General features: G+C 46.1%; 1 long non-coding RNA gene across 1 annotated transcript in view; it reads right to left on the bottom strand.

Annotated features, from left to right (window-relative positions):
• The window catches only part of LOC137622100 (uncharacterized), a 156,506-nt gene extending 142,164 nt beyond the window's left edge, over positions 1-14,342 (bottom strand). The window contains exon 1 of the long non-coding RNA XR_011040362.1: positions 14,086-14,342. This is a non-coding gene — a long non-coding RNA (uncharacterized lncRNA). The remainder of the gene's footprint in view (positions 1-14,085) is intronic.
• Positions 14,343-22,642: the final 8,300 nt, after the last annotated feature.

Raw genomic sequence — 22,642 nt, 5'->3', positions numbered from 1 at the left:
ACATCCAAGAAGGCAATGTATAGAGAAGAAAAAGCTTGTTTTACCAATATATATCGTTTTCCCAGTATGTTTTCCCCACCCAAAACCTTGAGTTCCCACTGGGGGTCCCCCATTATCGTAGGATATAGATACCGTATATACTCGTGTAATGTTCGATTTTTGAAGGCCTATTTTTCAGTTAAAAAAGTAAGGGTCGAACATTACACGAGATATATATTTGAAAAAGTAAAAATTTCTGGCCCACCGGTAGGTAAACATAAGCTAGGCCTATGCGAACATTACCCTTGGCTATGCTATATACTGGTAGGTAATCGTAGGCTATGCTTACACGTATATAAGGCTACATACCGATAGGTAAACATAGGCTAGGCCTATATATACAGTACTAACCATGTTCATTTAACACCACGCATATTATTAACATGGATCATATTTCCTAAACCACCATAAATGACAAATTCAGAGATAATTTGTATTTTTCTTAACCATACAAACCTTAGCTATTTACATTGGGTTTACCTTTCGGCGTAGCTGAAATGACGAGCCAATAGTTTTTAACGAGGGTTAACTACCCCCGCGCTAGTTAGCGGGGGTAGAGGAAGGGATAGCTTGCTACCCCTCCCCCCCCACACACCGGTGATTTGCTTCACTTCCCTTAGAGGTAGGACTTGACTTGGGGGCCAGGGCAGGCGGGCAAATATGTGTAAATAGCTAAGGTTTGTATGGTTAGGAAAAATACAAATTATCTCCGAATTTGTCATTTGTTCCGTAACCGAAATACAAACCACGCTATTTACATTGGGTGACTTACCCCTTAGGAAGGGTGGAAAGTCCCCAGCCTTACTGACTTCGGCTTTGCCCGGGGACTCCGCCTCTCAGTGAGTAGCACTTGAGAGAAGGAGCCCCTGCATCTCACAAGTTCCTTGCTTCGCTAGGAACGAGTGGCCTACATAAGTTGTGTGTGGAGGAAAGTGTGACTTGTCCTATGAAGTTGACCTTGAGACCTTTAGATAGGAATCTAGGATAGGACGTTCCCAATACCACCTCGTCAGGGTATGGGGGACGCGACAGTATTAAGCTTAATACTAGGAGCACAAGGAAGCATGGGTTACCTGCAGAGGTCAAGGTCAGCTATGCGAAGACCAGGATGCTGCTTCCCCAAGAGAGGGGAGAATGAAGAAAGAAGTAAGGGTCAGACATACTCTTTCATTCACGCAGACTAAAACCGGGTAACAACGCCCTCAACCTACTGCTACTTGTCCATAAAGGAGCCTGAGGTTAGACCAGCTGCTGTGCAGCCACCACAGGGCCGATAGAAAACGTATCGAGGCTCCTGTGGGTCACGTCCTGCAGGTAGTGGGCTGTGAAGGTCGTCTGACATTTCCAGACCCCAGCTTGAAGTACCTGCGTCACAGAGAAGTTTCTCTTGAAGGCCAGGGACGTAGCAACACCCCTGACGTCGTGTGCCCTAGGGCGACGTGACGGAGGAAGGTCTGGATTCAAGGCGTGGTAGATAACCCTTCGAATCCAAGCCGAGATAGTGTTCCTGGTGACCCTCCTCTTCGTCCTGCCTGTGCTTACAAACAATGCTCGCACTTGAGGACGGACTGCAGTTGTTCTCTTCAAGTAGTACCTCAGACACCTCACTGGACATAGTAGCACCTGGTCTGGATCCCTTGTTACAGAACGGAGACTCGCGATCCTGAAAGAGTCGAACCGAGGATCCGGCACCCCAGGATTCTGAGTCTTGGCAACAAACTCTGGGACGAACCTGAACGTTACCGCCCCCCATCCCCTTGAATGGGCGATGTCGTACGAGAGACCATGAAGTTCACTAACCCGCTTGGCCGAAGCCAAAGCAAGCAGGGAAGCCGTCTTCCGAGACAGGTGGCGATCGGAGGCCTGGCGTAATGGTTCGAAGGGAGGTCTCTTAAGAGCCCTGAGGACCCGAACCACGTTCCAAGGAGGAGGTCTCACTTCCGACTGGGGGCAGGTAAGCTCATAGCTACGTATGAGTAGAGAGAGTTCTAGCGAGGAAGAAATGTCCACGCCTTTCAGCCTGAAAGCCAAGCTTAAGGCTGAGCGATAACCTTTCACTGCCGAGATACAAAGGCGCATTTCCTCCCGCAGATATACGAGGAACTCCGCTATTGCTGGAATAGTGGCATCGAGAGGAGAGATACCCCTCCCACGACACCAACCACAAAAGACTCTCCACTTCGCCTGGTAGACTCCCTCAGAGGACTTTCGCAGGTGCCGAGACATTCTCTCCGCAACCTGTTGCGAAAAGCCTCTCTCCGTGAGGAGACACTGCACAGTCTCCAGGCGTGAAGCCGAAGCGAGGCCACGGCCTTGTGAGGGATGTTGGAGTGGGGTTGTCTGAGAAGCTCGTGTCGTGGAGGAAGTTCTCTCGGGAGGTCCGTCAGGAGCTGCAGAAGGTCCGGGAACCATTCCGCGTGATGCCATAGCGCTACCAGAGTCATCGAACAGTTGACCGATAGTCTGGTCCTGTTGAGCACCCTTCTCAGACAGAACGGTGGGAAGGCGTACACGTCGATGTTGTCCCACCGTTGCTGGAAAGCATCTTGCCAGAGAGCCTTGGGGGTCCGGAACTGGGGAGCAGTACAGAGGCAGCTTGAAATTCAAAGCTGTCGCGAACAGGTCCACGGTCGGGGAACCCCACAAAGTCAAGACTTTGTTGGCTATCTGAGGATCCAAAGACCACTCGGTACTCACTATCTGCGAGGCCCTGCTCAGACTGTCGGCGAGCACATTCCTCTTGCCCGGAATGAAGCGAGCTGATAGTGTTATCGAGTGGACTTCAGTCCACCTCAGAATCTCTACTGCAAGATGGGATAGCTGCTGCGAAAAAATGCCTCCCTGCTTGTTGATATAAGCCACTACCGTGGTGTTGTCGCTCATCACCACCACGGAGTGACCCGCCAGGGTCCGTTGGAACTGTTGAAGAGCCAGAAAGACGGCCTTCAACTCTAGCAGGTTGATGTGCAGGCACTTTTCTGATTCTGACCAAAGGCCTGAGGTCCTCTGGTTCCAAACATGCGGCCCCCACCCTTCTTTTGACGCGTCCTCCGGGGGGAGGACGTGAAGACTCACTCCCTTTCGCAGGTTCTCGTCGACCAGCCACCACCGAAGGTCCGTCCGTTCCAAAGATCCTATCGGGACCTGAACGTCCGGGGAATCGGATCCTTGATTCCACCGGGACTTGAGCCGCCACTACAGGGATCTCATCCTGAGGCGGCCGTTTGGAACCAGACGAGCCAGGGAGGAAAGGTGACCTAAGAGACGCAACCACGATTGGGCGGGAAGCTCTTCTCGCCTGAGGAAGGGTTCCGCCACCCTCCTCAGCCTTGCTATCCTGTCGTCTGATGGAAAGGCTTTGTGGAGATTGGTGTCTATCAGCATGCCTAGATAAACCAGTCATTAGGACGGCTGCAGAGAGGACTTCTCGAGGTTTACCACAATCCCCAGATCCTGGCAAAGACCTAGAAGCCTGTCTCGGTGCCGAAGAAGGGTCGACTCCCGAGTCTGCTAGGATCAGCCAGTCGTCCAGGTAACGAAGGAGACGAATGCCGTTCCTGTGCGCCCAAGATGAAATCAGAGTGAACACTCTGGTGAACACCTGAGGTGCTGTGGAGAGACCGAAACACAGCACCTTGAACTGGTAGATCTTGTCGTCTAGGCTGAATCTTAAGTACTTCCTGGAAGACGGATGGATTGGGATCTGGAAGTACGCGTCTTTTAGATCCAGTGTGCACATGGAGTCTAGAAGTCTCCCCGCAAGTCTGACCGTGTCCGCTGTCTCCATGCTGAACGGAGTTTGCTTGACAAACCAGTTCAGAGCCAAGAGGTCGATGACAGGTCTCCAGCCTCCAGTAGCCTTCTTTATAAGAAAGAGTCGACTGAAGAAGCCTGGAGAGCCGTCGACGACCTCCTGGAGAGCATCCTTCTTGAGCATGGTCTCGACTTCTGCCCGAAGGGCTAGCCCCTATACCGATCCCATGGCATAGGAGCTCAACGACACTGGATTCGCTGTCAGGGGAGGTTGAGATGTTATGAACGGGACGCGATAGCCTTGGCCGATCACCGAAACCGTCCAAGCATCGGCCCCGTGTTGCTGCTACCTGTGCACGCAACGTCGAAGGCATCCCCCCACAGGTGGACACGCGGGGGGATTGCCACTCCTAGTGTTTACGGCCGCTCCCTCTAGGAGTCTTGCCTCCCCTGGAGGACTTACCACCCCTCTTGACCTTGGCTGGAAAGGGCTGGGGCTTAGACACCACTTTCTTAGCTGCCGGTGCCTGCTTCGGTGCCTTACGAGGCTGCTGCTGCTGTTGCGGCGGAGCTGGAAGCTTATAGGGCCGAGCTGTAAGGGCCCTATGGAGGAGGGAGTCCTGGCAAGATTTCCTCCACCTCTCAGCCGTTCGCTCCATATCCTGTGGCTCCAACAGATTCTACCCAAGGAGGGAAGCATGTTTGAGCCAACAGACATCCACGGCGGGGACCTTCGGGTGGAACCTCTCGGTCACCGCTTCAATACCGAGTTGGCCCACAGGGTGGTGACCTGGTGCGCCAGGAACTCGATGGAGCGGGTGCCCGAGAGTAAGAAGGTCTCCAGGGCCTTCCTATTGGTCTCCTTAGACAAGTCCTCGGAGCGCAATAGAATGCCCAGAGTTCCTACCCATATATCCAGCCACGAAGTGGCCTGCATGGCGTACTTCGCGACCTTCTCATGGCTCAGGATCTCCGACGCCGAGAACGACACCTGACGGGCAGAGAGCTTCTCGAAAGGAACTCCCTTAGCCAGCTCTTCTACGGAGTGATGGAGAGGAAGAGCGAGACTAGACTCACCCAAGATCTCAAAATACCTCCTCTGCTGGAGACGAGGAGGTGGGATGAGTTTGTTCCCGGCAGAGGAACGACTGGAGGAGGCAAGAATCGCGAGTTGGGCATTGGCCCTGGCTCTGGCATTCTTCAATAACTGAGACCAGGTCAGAGCCGCACTGGTCTTAGGGGCCTTCTGAACATCGAACACCTGGTCCAGGACCGTGTCCTTGCCTTCTCGGGGGGCGATCACAGGATCCATGAACCCGTTGAGTTGCCTCATCAGGCTCAGGACGTGCCAGAAGGCATGTTCAGATTCCTGCTGGTCTCCTCCTTGCGGGCTGGCAGCTAAGTCTCTCGTCCCCGGAATCTCTTCCCGGGGCGAAGCGTGAACGTTCTCCCGGGGAGCAGCGGGGTCCTGGCGAATCCTTGAAGACGATTTCGGGATGGTCTTGGAGTCCTTGGGTTCTCTTCTGGGAGGGATACAGGATCCCAACAAAGAGGTTCGGAGAGCACCTTCCGGGCGAGACTATTCTCCTCCATGAGGAGAAGGCTCCCCCCTTGGTGCCGAGGGGGAGACTATCACCTCACTGGACTCACCCGAGGACGGAAAAGCCTCGTCCACGGGAGAAGGAGAAAACGCTTGCGAAGGGGTTGAGGCCTTCCCGACAGACCTCTTAGGAACCAACTTCTCCCTGGGGGAAGTCACCACGAAGTCCACTCCTCTCCTTCTCTTCAGCGGAGGTGAAGCAGTCGTTGGCTTGTGACCTTGATCGGCGAGTGCTGGCTTCATAGCCTTCACTAACGCCCGCATCAGATGACCAAACCAAGTCTGTCGCTCCACGGACACAGAGTCTGAAATCCCTGCTGGAGGGAAGGGGATCAGGCGATCCTTCGGAGTGGACACCACTGGCCCTGCCTGAAAAGGAAAAGGGGAAGAAAGTCGCACTGACCTCTCTGAAGTGTCTTCCCTATCCTGCACAAGAGTCCTGCGCTTTGGTGGAGGCGATCCTGAGCGCGGTCTGGCGACACGCGTTCCTGCTGCTGTCACGGGCTGCGAAATCCGGCGCGAATGGTGGTCACGCGGGCGCGCAGGCGGGTGGTCGCGCGGGCGCGCAGGGGAGTGATCGCGCGGGCGCGCAGGCGAGTGGGCGCGAGAGCGCGCAGGCGAGTGGGCGCGAGAGCGTACAGGCGAACGAGCGCGTGGGCGAGCCGGTGAACGAACGCGTTGGCGCGTCGGCGAGGGAGCGTGTTGACGCGCGGGCGAACGAGAACACTCCGATGACCACTGACGACGTTGTTCAGGAGACCTGTAGCGCGTGGGAGAGCGATTGCGAGCAGGCGATCGGTGGTGCGCTGGTGAACGCTGGCGTGTAGGCGAGCGATGGCGCGCCAGGGACCGTTGGAACTGCTGAAGAGCCAGAAAGACGGCCTTCAATTCTAGCAGGTTGATGTGTAGGCACTTTTCTGATTCTGACTAAAGGCCTGAGGCCCTCTGGTTCAGAACGTGCGCCCCCCACCCTTCTTTTGACGCGTCCGAAAACAGAGTCAATTCCGGGGGGAGGACGAGAAGACTCACTCCCTTCCGCAGGTTCTCGTCGACCAGCCACCATCGCAAGTCCGTCTGTTCCAGAGACCCCATTGGGATTAGAATGTCCGGGGAATCGGATCCTTGATTCCACCGGGACTTGAGCCACCATTGAAGGGATCTCATCCTGAGACGGCTGTTTGGAACCAGACGAGCAAGGGAGGATAGGTGACCTAAGAGACGCAACCACGATTGGGCGGGGAGTTCTTCTCGCCTGAGGAAGGGTTCCGCCACCCTCCTCAGCCTTGCTATCCGGTCGTCTGATGGAAAGGCTTTGTGGAGATTGGTGTCTATCAGCATGCCTAGATAAACCAGTCGTTGGGACGGCTGCAGAGAGGACTTCTCGAGGTTTACCACGATCCCCAGATCCTGGCAAAGATACAGGAGCCTGTCTCGGTGCCGAAGAAGGGTCGACTCCGAGTCTGCTAGGATCAGCCAATCGTCCAGATAACGAAAGAGACGAATGCCGTTCCTGTGCGCCCAAGATGAAATCAGGGTGAACACTCTGGTGAACACCTGAGGAGCTGTGGAGAGACCGAAACACAGCACCTTGAACTGGTAGATCTTGTCGTCTAGGCAAAATCTCAGGCACTTCCTGGAAGGCGGATGGATTGGGATCTGGAAGTACGCGTCCTTTAAATCCAGTGTGCACATGAAGTCTTGTGGTCTCACCGCAAGTCTGACCGTGTCTGCTGTCTCCATGCTGAACCGGGTTTGCTTGACAAACCCGTTCAGAGCCAAGAGGTCGATGACAGGTCTCCAGCCTCCAGTAGCCTTCTTTACAAGAAAGAGTCGACTGAAGAAGCCTGGGGAGCCGTCGACGACCTCCTGGAGAGCACCCTTCTCAAGCATGGTCTCGACTTCGGCCTGAAGGGCCAGCCCCTTTGCCGATCCCGTGGCATAGGAGCTCAACGACACTGGATTCGCTGTCAGGGGAGGTTGAGATGTTGTGAACGGGACGCGATAGCCTTGGCCAATCACTGAGACTGTCCAAGCCTCGGCCCCGTGTTGCTGCCACCTGCGGACGCAACGCTGAAGGCATACCCCCACAGGTGGACACGCAGGGCGACTGCCAACCCTAGGGCTTGCGGCCGCGGCCGCCACCCCTAGGAGTTTTGCCTCCCCTGGAGGACTTACCGCCCCTCTTGACCTTGGCTGGAAAGGGCTGGGGCTTAGACACCACCTTCTTAACTGCCGGTGCCTGCTTTGGAGCCTTACGAGGCTGCTCCTGCTGTTGCGGCGGAGCTGGAGGCTTATAGGGCCGAGCTGTAAGGGCCCTATGGAAGAGGGAGTCCGTGCTGGATTTTCTCCACCTCTCAGCCGTTCGCTCCATGTCTTGAGGTTCAAACAGGTTCTCCCCCAGAAGAGAAGCATGTCGGAGCATACACAAATCCACGGCGGGGACCTTCGGATGGAGTCTCTCGGACACAGCATCGCGACGCTTCAACACCGAGTTGGCCCACAGGGTGGTAACCTGGTGTGCCAAAAACTCGATGGAGCGGGTGCCCGAGAGCAAGAAGGTCTCCAGGGCCTTCCTATTGGTCTCCTTGGACAAGTCCTCCAAGCGCAATAGGATGCCCAGAGATCCTAGCCAAAAGTCCAGCCACGAAGTGGCCTGCATGGCACAATTAGCGACCTTCTCGTGGCTAAGGATCTCTGCCGCCGAGAACGACACCTGCCGGGCAGAGAGCTTCTCAAGGGGAATTCCCTTCGCCAGCTCCTCCACAGAGTGATGGAGAGGAAGAGCGAGGCTGGACTCACCCAGAATCTCGAAATACCTCCTCTGCTGAAGACGAGGAGGAGGGATGAGCTTGTTCCCGGCAGAGGAACGACTGGAGGAGGCAAGAATCGCGAGCTGAGCGTTGGCCCTAGTTCTGGCACTCTTCAGACTCCGAGACCAGGGCAGAACCGCACTGGACTCAGGGGCCTTCCGAACGTCAAATACTTCATCTAAGATAGTGTCTTTGCCTTCACGGGGGGCGATTACGGGATCCATAAGCCCGTTAAGTTGCCTTATCAGGCTAAGGACCTGCCAGAAGGCATGTTCGGATTCCTGCTGATCTCCTCCCTGCGGGCTGGCAGCTAAGTCTCCTGTCCCAGGGATCTCTTCCTGGGGTGAAGCGTGGACGTTCCCCCAGGGAGCCGTGGGTTCCTGGCAAATCCTCGAAGATGATTTCGGGATGGTCTTGGAGTCCTTGGATTCCCTCCTGGGAGGGATACAGGATCCCAACAAAGAGGTTCGAGGAGCCCCTTCCTCACAAGACGATTCTCCTCCATGAAGCGAAGTCTCCCCCCTTGGTGCCGAGGGGAAGACTACCGCTTCACTGGACTCACCCGAGGACGGAAAGGCCTCGTCTACGGGAGAAGGAGAAAGCACTCAAGCAGGAGAAGGGGGCTTCGCGACAGACCTCTTGGGAACCAACTTCACCCTGGGGGAAGTCACCACGAAGTCCACTCCTCTCTTTCTCTTCAGCGTAGGAGAGACAGCCGTTGGTTTGTTACCCTGGTCGGCGAGTGCTGGCTTCATAACCCTCACTAACGCCCGGGCCAGAGGACCAAACCAAGTCTGTTGCTCCAAGGACACAGAGTCCGAAATCCTCGCTAAAGGGAAAGGGATCGGGCGATCCTTTGGAGTGGACACCACAGTACCTGCCTGAAAAGAAGGTGGGGAAGAATGATGTACTAACCTCTCCTCAGTATCATCCTTGTCCTGCACTACAATCCTGTGTTTGGGTGGAGGCGATCCCGAGTGTTGTCTAGGAACACGCGTTCCTGCTGCTACCACCGGCTGCGAAATTCGCCGCGAACGGTCGCGCAAGCGCGCGGGCGCGCAGGTGGATGATCGCGCGGGCGCGCAGGCGAATGATCACGCGGGCGCGCAGGCGAGTGGGGGCGAGGGTGTGCAGGTGAATGAGCGCGTGTCCGAGTCGGCGAACGAAAGCGTTGGCGCGATGGCGAGGAAACGCGCTGCCGCGTGGGTGAGGAAGATCGCTGGCGATGTAGATCAACAGGCGATCGGTGGTGAGCTGGCGAGCGCTGACGCGCAGGTGGGCGATGGCGCGTTGTCGCATGGTGACGCGTTGGCGAGCGATAGCGCGCAGCACGCGCAGGAGAGTGATTGCGCGATGGCGAGCTAGTAGATGGCGAACCATGTCCCTTCAGAACCTCTGGTCGACGAAGCGTTGGAGAACGCGTGCGCGCAGGTTGTAAATCACACGGGCGGTCCGGAGATCGCCGATAAACAGGTGATCGCTGACGCGTAGGAGAACGCTGATGAATAGGCGATACTAAAATCGCCTGTGCGTGCTGGCGAGCAGGTGAACGCTGGCGAGCAGGTGATCGCTGGCGCGTAGGTGATCGTTGACGCGTAGGAGAACGCTGATGAATAGGCAATACTAAAATCGCCTGTGCGCGCTGGCGCGTAGGTGATCGCTGGCGAGCAGGAGATCGCTGGCGAGCAGGAGATCGCTGGCGAGCAGGAGATCGCTGGCGAGCAGGAGATCGCTGGCGAGCAGGAGATCGCTGGCGTGCAGGAGGGCGACGCGTGAGATCCTGTGAAGGAACAGGTGGCGCGGCGCGTTCACGAACAGGAACAGGAAGATCGTAGGCACGTGGGCGAACATGTGCTTTTGACACACATTGGAGAACGCGAACGTTGTTGCGTAGACACAGGATGAGAGAGCTCAGGAGACTGATGGCGCGCAGGGAGTTCAACAGGAACTGCAGGATGGTCAGAGACCACAGGGCGATGATCCTCAAAAGAGCGCTGACGCTCAGAAGAGCGCTGACGAGCAGGAGAGCGCTGACGAGGAGGGCGAACATCAGGAGAGGGCCGGCGAACAGGTGAGCATCGACGAGCAGGAGAGCATTGACGAGCAGGAGAGCGCCGACGAGCAGGAGAGCGCCTGTGCGCTAGCACTGCACGTGGAAGGGAAGAATCCCTTTGCCCCGAAGGGACCGTTGCCCGTCGGGTGACGAGTTCCCCAGAAGGTGAAGATCTAGCAGGAGTAGGAGAACGGTCTGCAGAGAGGTCCAAAGGAGCAGGAGCTGTAGGCCGAGTACGACGAGGAGAGTCCCCTTCGGAGGAAGAAGATCCAAAAAGGCGCCTCTTAACCCCCCTATAAGGGGAAGGGAGGCCCTTGCGACGCAGCGGACGGTGAGCCTTACGGCATCAGGACCATCAGTCCCCCGAAGGGGAGTCTCAGTCAAAGCACTTCCCTTAGAAGGAAGCTGAACAGCAGAAGAGCCCGTGGGACTCACTTCCCCCTTCGAAGGATGTACGGAAGGGGGAGGAGAGCCATCAGCACCATCATCCTCAACTGCACCTGCAGAGGATTGCCCAGCCACGTCGGAGGCCTCTGCCACCACGACGTCGACGATAGACAGAGGGTCTACCTCTGCTACCGCCGGCGACTGCTTAACGGCGGCCCCCAACGAGACAAGGTCAATCAAGGCGACCCTGGAGGGCAAGCCCTTAAGCCCCAGGGAAGCCCAAATCTGTAAGAGATCATCATTAGACAAGGAGTTATCTATGGCCTCCCCCGGAGGAGGAGGGGGAACCGCCCCGCTATGGGAGGCGAAGCCCTCTCCCCCCACCCAAGGTCGGGAAACAGAACTAAGGCCTGAGCTACCACTCGGCCGACTCTCCTTAGGAGCCGGTCGAGGGGTAGCTTCGGAGGAGGTTTGGGCGGCGAAAGAAAAATCCCGACAACCTTCCTCCTTCAAGGCAACCCCCGAAGGAGAACGGTCTCTCTTGGACTTCTTCTTACGCCGGCGGCCAAACCTCTCCCACTGGGAGGCAGACCACTCCCTACACTCACAACACATGTTTTCCTGATCACACCGTCGGCCCCAACACTGAGGGCAAAGGGTGTGAGGGTCCGTATCTAAGGCCGACATAAAGGTCCCACAAGGGCGGCCGGCAACACCAGGCCACGTACGCATTGTAAGATAATAATAACGAAAGTCAACTTCAAACCAACACACAAGCTGTAGAAAAGAAAAAGCAGAAAAAAGATTAAAGGCTGTCAACGAGAACGATGAACAGACACCTCTGTTCACCACCGAGCCAAAAGTGAAGTGAAGCAAGTCACCGGTGTGTGGGGGGGGGAGGGGTAGCAAGCTACCCTTCCCCTACCTCCCGCTAACTAGCGCGGGGGTAATTAACCCTCGTTAAAATTATTGGCTTGTCATTTCAGCTGCGCTAAAAGGTAAACCCAATGTAAATAGCGTGGTTTGTATTTCGGTTACGGAACAAACTAGCATTAAAATTACTGAAAGGTTAGCGAGAGAAAAAGTTGCTAACAACGCAACCAATACTCGATGTTTACATTTTCTCAGCTGTGCTCGTATGGTTAAAAGTTGGAATTATTCCTCGAATTTATCATTTATGCCATTTATGTAGATATGCCAATAATATATACGGTAAAAATGGTTTCATTACTTTCACTATACATTTATATATTAATGTAAATCATTTCATGTGTCGGTGGTTATCGCACCTCAACCTAGACTAACCTACTGATACACCAGACATAAAATTCAAGGTGTGATATTTATAACGGTAGTATAAGACGACCCCCCATTTTTAATGGTTAAATTTTGGAATATAGGGTTGTCTTATACGCAGAAATATACGTTAATTGATGTTAATAATAAACCCCCCAAAAATTTCTTAATTGAATCCACATTCTTTTCCTCCAAGTTCGAACGCTAGTTTCGGTAACTCCAAACATTTTTGCGGCTTGAACGTTATTTGTCGTTTCAGCGGCTGCAATAACTTGAAGCTTGAATTTTGCAGTAAATTTTTCATATTTCTTGGTAGACATCTTGATGGGTTATGAGTAAATTCTTATTCATATATACTGTGATGAAATAAAAGGATCAGCATAACGGGTAATTATAATCACCGATAATTACCGGAAATGGTAATTTGTTACGCAAAACGATTAACTAATTTTGTTCGCTACTTGTAGTGTTTGCTTGTTTTTGATAGCTATTAGCCGGTGATGATAATCGGCTGTTAGCAACTAAAGTGTTCGCTAGAAAATGTACGCTGAATACTCAATTGTTATTGTAAACAGATGTTAGTATTTAGTTGTTGTTCCGATTTGTTTTATACAATTGTTTGTCGCACTTAGGCATAACCCCTTCTTTGTTGGTAATTATGGTATTCTGGAAATGAAAGACCATTGAGGCATAACCTCCAGCCTACTGCCAAAATCAAGACTCGAACATTACATGAGGTATATGATGAATTCATGATTTTGAAGGCAAAAGAGGGGGGGTCGAACATTACACGAAGTCGAACATTACACGAGATATATATATATATATATATATATATATATATATATATATATATATATATATATATATATATAGATAGATAGATAGATATATATGAAACTATTAATTTGCGACGGAACACAGCCTTTGCAACGGCGCCTCCAAAGTTTATCCAGTTATACTGCTTTGTCTTTTCCTCCGTTTATAGCCTACATTATACATTCAAGAAGGTAATGTAGAGAGAAGAAAAGGCTTGTTTTACCATTATATATCGTTTCCCCACCCAAAACCCCGAGTTCCCACTGGGGGTTCCCCATTATTATAGGATATAGATATATATATAATTCTGAAATTATTCATTTGCAACAGGAACGAGTGTCATTTACGCAGAGAGCGGAATTTTTTCTATAGAAAAAAAGTAGTTTTTTCTTAGATTACATTGCCCTGTAATAAAGTAAAATAATACCAACCGCTCTCCATCCGAGTCAAAAGTACAGTGACAAAATCACAGGGGTGTGAAGGGGAGTGGTAGCAAGCTAACCCCCTATCGCCGCCCCCCCACACCCCCCCAACTAACGGTGTGGGTAGTTAACCCTCGCTAAATTTTCATGGGTTGTCATTTCAGCTCCACCAAAAGTATAACCCCCTAATAAATAGCGTGGTTTGTATTCCAGTTACGGAACAAAGTAGTCTTTTCCCTAGGTTACATTACCCTGTAATACAGTAAAATAATACCAAGGATCCAAAGCAGTACTGTCCGGCCAGTCAAAGGACCACACAACTCTCTAGTGGTAGTATCTCAACAGGTGGCTGCTGCCCTGGGTAACCTACTTTCACTAAATTTGACTTTCATTTAAAAATATAAAAAAATAAACCAATAACCTGTTAGACCATCTAGGAACGGGAATATTTTATTAGAAATCTAATTGCTTTTGCTACACCATGCGCTAGTTTCACTCGTGGATAAAGAAAAACATCAAAATCCTTGCTGGAAAGCATTGCATGCTGAGCTTGGAATGCTAACCCCATTGATAACTATTTCTTGGATAATTGTTTTTATTGCAACTGTAAATAAGTGTCATTTTCGAGGAAAACGGAAAATATTCTATTGGAAACACCTGTCTTATGGTAAGAGAAACAAAAATTCCGTCCGTAACTATAAAAAATAACCTAATACCGTTATGGTAGCTTGTCAGGTTAAGAGAACCGAAGCCATCGTGTGCCCGTCTGGAAAGGAGTCATCAATCCAGGATAGGTTACACTATTTTTGCCATAAAGTTAATTGTAATATTCAAGTTGTAGGATTCACAAAATATGAAGCTATTATGTAAATTGAAATACAATTCACTCATTTGTATAAGCCTAACCTTCACATATCCCGAGGAATCGACGAAGAATCGGCCTAAACATTTTGTACATTTTGAACATAAGTTTTGTTCATAGTTAATATATGCTTTTTCCAAATAACTTTGACACCCAAAAGATGAGGTATTGTTCACTGTAATGTATCAATACTACAATGTGTATATGGCCAAAATATAATACATTATAAATTCAAAGGTCCTCAGCACCAGAAAACATCGACACCACAAATTCACGAATCACAATGACAAGCAGTGCTGCGCAGCTGCAAGCCTGGAGCTGTAAATCCAGTTTTGCCAGATGGGGGTAGTCTAAAAATCCCCAAAACTCGATAAAAAAAATCCCCAAATTCCCCATTTCCGCAAATATATTTTCTTAGGCTTTACTAATATAGAAATTACTCACTATACTTCATATAAGTGCAAGCAAACTAAATGCAGCAATATAAAGGTTTACTCATCTTTGTTTATTCTTCAGAAATTTGTACAGAATATCCCCAACAGACACCAAACATCCCCAAATCTAGAGATAAATTCTCAAGGCTGGCAACACTGTAAATCTCCGATCATTCCACTTCCTCTTCTTTCTTTGGCAATTTTACGCTAACATTAGCAACACTAAATATAATGGGTAAACTTGTGAGACCAAAAACTAAGTTTTAAATGTTACCGTGGTTGATAAAATATTAATATGCTTGTTACTTTGATAGTTCCTTTATGAAATTAAACTGGGTGTTATTTTTTCAATCACTGGAGGTCCAATAACACATTTTAATAACATCCATATTCACATAAGTTGTCCTAACTTCACTCCATCTTGTTTCTCTTCCTTTTGCTTTTTCGAAGTTTTTATAGTTTATATATGAAAGATCTATCTATATATATATATATATATATATATATATATATATATATATATATATATATATATATATATATATATATATATATATATATGTGTGTGTGTGTGTGTGTATATATATATATATATATATATATATGCAGGTACGTGCATTTTAAAAACCTTAATTTTTATAACCAATTTAGTAATATCAAATCTATGGGGTACTTCTGTTGATGAGATTTTCATCTTTATACCTTATCACCATAGTTTATAAGCTAAAGCAAATAACATGGTGATCAATAAAGAAAATAGAGAAATGTCTTCTGTAAACCAGAATTTAGACAAAATCTAAAATATATAAGTATTTGATAGTGTGTTGATAGTCGGTTGTGAAGATATCGGCCTATAGCATTAATGTTCCCCTCAGGTTCAGGTTGAGGCTTCGCCTATGCATCGGCACCTTCACCAGAGTCACCTAGAGGATTAGTTCCGTCAGTATCTCATTCCAAACTATACACTAATCTTCTTAACCTATAAAATATAAGGTTTATTATAACTGGATATCCGACTTGTAATGGCTACAAGGAAAAATAAAACACGGAAAATGCAACGTTATCTCCCCTACAGAAAATATAAACTTTACAAAATAAAGTTGATGATGAAAAAAAAGGAACGCCATATTAGAAGTGTTATCATTTATAAGGAATAACAATTCCCCTTATCTACATTTATGAAACAATCATTGCCCCGTGCCATAAGCACAAGAATAAACAAAACAATACAATTCGGTGGGGTAAAAAACTTTAAACAAAATACGCCTCGGATGGATTAGGTCAGCGGCATCATAAATGTTTTGTGGTGTCATAAAACCAGAAAATTAGAGTTCCTCTCAACGGGTCCAAGCAAACACTAAAAATTAAGAGAGCTGGGAAATATCATGAAACAAAATAAATAACTAGAGAAGTTTTGATTTTATTTTTGCCCTTTTATATGTGTACTTACTTGTTTAGGGTTTAAATCCAACCCTCCACTGAAGTCGAGTGAACTACTTCTCGGGCGGGTCCATATCAATCATCTAATGAAACATTTTCATTATAACTTATTCAATTCTTTGATTGTAGCATCTTCCAAATCATATGATCTTGTGAAAAATAACAACGATCTGCTTACACACATTGGGAGAAGACCGAAGCTAGTGTAGCCTATATATTGTGTAGTAGTGTTCAACACCGAGACGGATTAAGTAGGGGGCATACTCTACTACATTACTTTACTTACTTTGATGGCTGCTTTTCCGGTCCCATACTGCGGGGGAACCCCACTTTCTACAGACGAACATATCGCCACTCATTAATACATTAGATTAGCAAAGCCTTATGTCAGCAATGTTTCTTATCCTAAGTGTCGTTGGACGTTGGAGAGAAATGTAGGATGCAGGGAATAGACCTCTGAACGCGATTCTACAGTGTGAGGCCGTCTCGCCGGGCAATAACGCTCCAAGACGACCATAAAACTACACATGTCTCGGTAAAAGTCGTTAAGTATCCGTTAACAACGTTAGTTTCGAGTTGATTATTGCAAGGGGTTTCTCAGTTGTATGGAGGGACTGTAGTGTACGGAATAAGAGGATGAGGGATTCACATGGGGGGGGGGTGTAAGGCAGTGCGTGGAAAGTATTTCGTACGCGCGAGGTATCCCAAAGGACTGTATTACTAATCAACGCACAATTGGATACCGGACTTTTACTGTTAAAAACTATTTATTTTTACCGGAACAGTTTTTTCTTTATGATTATTAACGGCATTCTCTTTGGTATTGTTTGTGAAATATTTACACCCATTTCCTGTTGCGACACCAGTCATCGCACAAAAACAAAAATACTTCCCATTTTCCCACATCTGTAAACTTGAATTGACTCAATTTATTCAACCCAGATGAAAAGAAAGTATCCCTGTTTTATAACGTTTTGGAAGTTTATTCTTTACTTCCCTGTTTTATCATCGATAAAGAGAAAATGTAATGAAATATATATGCGTTTGAAAATAAGTTATCGTAATAAATGTCCTTAAAAACAGGTTCTTAAATATTATTCCTCAGAAGAATAGCGTTAGACCAGCCCTTGCTATGAATGAAATGGTCATAAATGAAGATTAATTAATCATTAAGTAATACTCCACTTTTAATTAATCAACTTGGAAACATTACGCACTTGATTTTTCCAGCTATTCATAAATTCATAAGTATTGGAGGGAATGATGAAAGCACAATGATTGTACTGTCAAAATATGAATTTATTTGATTTAAAAAATTGGTAATGAAAATCATGCATCTCTAGAAGGCTCCTTGAAATTGAATAATCTAGAACTAAATTAATTTTCTCTGTTTCTTTTATCCATCCTTTCCATTTCCATGTCCCTCAACTCATTCTAGTCTTCAGTGTCATCTCTTTATCCTCATAATATCCTGGTCTCACTCTCCCATCTATTACCCTAACCCTTCTAAATCCTTTTATTACCACTTCGCCGAAATGCCAGCTTAATCTTTCAGTAAATTAATCATATACTCTCATGTTTTAGCGTTTTCCATTTAAATTTCCTTTCCGCGCACCCTTTTCTCGTTATCGTTTTGCGAGGAGTCCTACGGGACTGGCAACCTAAAAGAAAAAAAGTGTAATGAGAGATGAAAAAGAATGAGGCCATTTTCTCTTAAGGGATTTAATGAAAGCAGACGCAATGAAATATATTATAATTCTATAGCTATGTGTTTTGCAAGTGTCATTTATTGACACACGTAAATATGATATAGCTGATGTTCAATTCCGGACTGAGAGGAATAAAGAGAAAGTTCTGTTGGACATATTTCAGAGGCCCACGCCAGACCTCTCATTCACTTCGATGGCCCACTAACCTCTTAATCTAAACCTTTCACAACTGATACAAAACTTAATTCGGCCGAACACTATGTGGGATCAAATTCTTAATTTAGTCTCATACTGGGTGATATGAAGCTCAGTTTACCATTGCACTGGGTGATATTAAACCTAATTTGTGAGAGATAAAACTCAATTTACTCTTACAGTTGGGTAGATTAAATTTAATTTAGCCTAAGACTGGGAGAGATTAATCTCAGTTTAGACTAACGTTATGCGAAATACAATTCAATTTAGCTTAATACTAGGGTAAGTAAATGAGACTAGCTTTTGCCCAACTCCAGTTATGTAAAAAGAAACAGTGAAAGGCATATAGAGGGGGACAGGCACATTCAAATGGTTAAACATTTGACGTTTGCCAGAAAAAAAGACTATGAGAGAGAGAGAGAGAGAGAGAGAGAGAGAGAGAGAGAGAGAGAGAGAGAGAGAGAGAGACATTCAAATGGTTAAACATTTGACGTTTGCCAGAAAAAAAGACTATGAGAGAGAGAGAGAGAGAGAGAGAGAGAGAGAGAGAGAGAGAGAGAGAGAGATACATCCCTCTCTCTCTCTCTCTCTCTCTCTCTCTCTCTCTCTCTCTCTCATAGTCTTTTTTTCTGGCAAACGTCAAATGTTTAACCATTTGAATGTCTCTCTCTCTCTCTCTCTCTCTCTCTCTCTCTCTCTCTCTCTCTCTCTCTCTCTCTCTCTCTCTCTGCTAATTCGGAGGCGAACGAAAGACCACCATATTTCACTTGGGATACAAAGACCCTCCGAATTTGTTACCTTTGCTTGTTGTCCGAGTGGGATCGGGAATGCAAAATAACTTATTCCCCAAACAAAGGCCGCCCTTCAGACCCCTGCTTGCCTTTAAAGGGAAGCTTCCTGCCTTGGTCCTGCCGTTGAAATAACACCTAATGTTTTGTTTATAACTCATAAACTAGAATTAGTAAATGTTGGTCAGACGCAGCTCAAAGAAGAAAGGGTGCTCCGTGGTTTGGTATCAGAGAGAGCTTTTATATCGTTCTTTCTGCTAGTATATTACTTACTCAGTTTAAACGGCACTTCTTATATCATGCATTTCTTATTACATTCTTTCTCCTTTTCACTTTTTTTCATGTGTGGAAATTCCTTTCTATGCATATTTGCTTGTACTACAGTAGAAGGCCCTTTCAAGTTTCAAGCCTACGAAGGTTTATAAATTTCGTGTATAGCTTACACCGTTTGAAATCTATACGTTGGCTTTCATAAATGGCATGCGTTTAAACAATGTATAAAATTTATGACATTCATGATATGTATTTATTTGTGTTCTGCTACTTTTTCACCTATAGGTCATTAGTGTCTAATTGATGACGATGTAATAATCAGAAAGTAAGTGTTGTAAATTGATAACTTTTTATTAAGATTGTGAATTACTGTACTTTCGCTGAAGCTATTTCTTCCAGGTTGAATTCTTTGTAGTAGTTTCTGGTAATCTTATCTCCAATCTATGAGTACTGTAACTCTAACCCAGTGTGGGTGCAGAGGCCATATTAGATGTCAATTGACGAAATATTCTTAGTTTGGAATCACATTTTCTAGAAAGAATGTATTTCCAGCGTTATTTGTTTAGGATTGCCTTCTCCAGAAAATTATGCTAACATAAATAATAATAATAATAATAATAATAATAATAATAATAATAATAATAATAATAATAATAATAATAATAATAATAATAATAATAATAATAATAATAATAACCATCATCATCATCATCATCATCATCATCATCATAATAATAATAATAATAATAATATTCGTCGAGTAGTTTTGACGTAATTCTGTCCACAGACACACAGACAAATAAATAAATAAATAGATAATCCGATTCGAAAATATAACTCCTTGACAGAGATAACAACAGCAACAACAACAAATACAACATCAACAATAATATAAACAATGATAGTAAAAATAATAACAAAATAATAATAAGAATAATGATACAAATAATAATGCAAATAAAACTCCTCAAATTCTCAATTTCGTGTCTTGGATAATTGTAACCTAATTTTTTCTAGGAATTTGCATTCAAACGGAAAATCTTGTAATTTCACGGAGAATATATACTGAACAATGGAATATAATTCAAGATATTATTATTATTATTATTATTATTATTATTTGCTAAGCTACAACCCTAGCTGGAAAAGCAAAATGCTATAAGCCCAGGGGCCCCAACAGGGAAAATAGCCCAGTAAGGAAAGGAAAGAAGGAAAAATAAAATATTTTAAGAAGAGTAACATTAAAATAAATATTTCCTATATAAACTATGAAAACTTTAACAAAACAAGAGGAAGAGAAATTAAATAGAATAGTGTGCCTGATTGTACCCTCAAGCAAGAGAACTCTAACCCAAGACAGTGGAAGACCATGGTACAGAGGCTATGGCACTACCCAAGACTAGAGAACAATGGTTTGATTTTGGAGTGTCCTTCTCCTAGAAGAGCTGCTTACCATAGCTAAAGAGTCTCTTCTACCCTTACTAAGAGGAAAGTAGCCACAGAACAAATACAGTGCAGTAGTTAACCCCTTGAGCGAAGAAGAATTGTTTAGTAACCTCAGTGTTGTCAGGTGTGTGAGGACAGAGGAGAATCTGTTAAGAATAGGCCAGACTATTCGGCGTATGTGTAGGCAAAGAGAAAGAACCGTAACCAAAGAGAAGGATCCAACGTAGTACTGTCTGGCCAATCAAAGGACCCCATAACTCTCTGGCGGTAGTATTTCAACGGGCGGCTGGTGCCTTGGCCAACCTACTACCTATGTGGGGATGCGGAGGAATTGATACAACTTATACCTTTAGTAAAATCCATTCTATTAAGATGAATACCATAAGATTTTATACTTGATATATATACTGAACGATGACATTATAATTCCAGACATATCTTGAGAGGAAATGGTAAAGGCTGCCTATACCTTCAACTAAAGTGTTTCTATTTGAAGCAATATCATAAGTATACGTATATTTTTCCTTACACTATATTCTTTTTTGTTATTTTTCTTCTTTATTTATCTCCTTGTTTATTACCTTTCTTGAATGCCATCTCCCCTATTTCCAGATCACCTTCGACCCTTCTTAATGCCTTGTTTATGTCTCCAGTTCATGGCGTCATGCTCGTTCAGTCTTTCTCTAAATCAATCAATCAGCCTCACCTTTCACTGTCTTTCTTATTTCATTTCATGCCCTGTTTCTCTCTCGGACGTTTGTCTTTTGTATTTCTTTATTTCATTCCTACTATCATGCGTGCTTTGTATCACTTCCTCTATTGCTCAATTCTCATATTGATAGGGCTCAGCAATTTCCCCATTTTCAAAGCTTTGTGAAAAGAGAGTTCCTCTTTGCTTTAAACATTTTAATTTTCACCCTATGTTCTCTACAAGTGACAACGGGAGGGAGGTCCTCGTTGCTGATAGCACTTTAAATTTCACTCTCTTCCCTCTCCCAGCGACGTTGATATAGGGTTTTCAATTTCCGTCAATGTTTTTAATTCCAACCTGTACCTTCTCCCTTCAATTTTGCGGGTGTTTACGAACGTGGGTTTCTCGTTTTAGACAACATTTTGATTTTCCCGTTCATGTCATGAACGCTGACATGGGAAGAGAAATTCAAGTACATTAAGATGAATTCTACCTTATCTTTTTGTATCAGCTAATATGTACTGGCATCTACTGGCATCTACTGAGGGAAGCAACATCATCCCTAAAAAAATATAGTGAAGTCATATACAAGACTTGGGTGTTTCAAGGGACTTTAATACGCTTCAGGTGAACCTTAAGTAGTTTAAGTACGTCTGTAACAGTGGCCGTTGTATTTTTTATTCTAAAGCTACCTCTTGTTAAGAAATATGACTTAAAGTTCAAAACTAACTAATGTATCTGTAGAGAGAGAGAGAGAGAGAGAGAGAGAGAGAGAGAGAGAGAGAGAGAGAGAGAGAGAGAGAGATAAAAGTCTGACACAATGAAAACTATCTTTTGGGCATGCATCTTTGACATGATCGTCAGCTAGATATTGTAAATCCTAACCATTCAAGTCCCTCAAAGAGAAAAAAAAAATCTTCGTGAAATCTACATAGTCTAAAGTCATGCAAATATAACAGCTGTCGAATAAGAACTCAGTAATCCCCACTAAGGTGCATTAACTCGGATTTCAATCATTTAACACTAAACCCTTTGAAATGCTAATGACCTTCCAAAGCCCGTCCATTCCATCAGCTCTGGATTGAGATTGATTAGAAAGGTCCATTGCGTAACCCCTATTTAGGGTCTGTGACTGGAGGAGTGATTGAAGAAGATGTAAGAAACTAATGCACTTATGAAGTTTATAGCTGCGATTTAATAGCAAGTTAAGACTTTCTAACGTTTAAAAGCTTAAGTCCACTCATTGTGTTTACTTTTGTCGTCACTGATGATTATTGGCAGGAGTAATCCTAACAAAGCAAATATATGTGTCATTTTAAAGGTTGCTCATGAATGGCAACAGACAAGGGACAGTGACATTGCCCTAGCAAGAAGGATAATGACATAGAGAATGACCATATATACATGATCAGCTCCCAAGCCCCATATCCACACAAGTTAGGACCAGGGAGGACCAGGCAATAGTTGTTGATGGCTCAGCAGGTAGTCCTGTAGGCTCCCCAAAAACCCCCATCATTAGATCGCAACGATGGTGAGGTTACAGATACTACAAGAAACTATAGAGCTTAAACGGGACTTTAACCTCCGTATGGTGATCACCGGGCAGAGACGTTACTAATAGGCCA

This window comes from Palaemon carinicauda, chromosome 28 (assembly GCF_036898095.1).
Source record: "Palaemon carinicauda isolate YSFRI2023 chromosome 28, ASM3689809v2, whole genome shotgun sequence".
NCBI classification, from domain to species: domain Eukaryota; kingdom Metazoa; phylum Arthropoda; class Malacostraca; order Decapoda; family Palaemonidae; genus Palaemon; species Palaemon carinicauda.
This window is presented reverse-complemented; position numbering and strand designations above follow the sequence as displayed.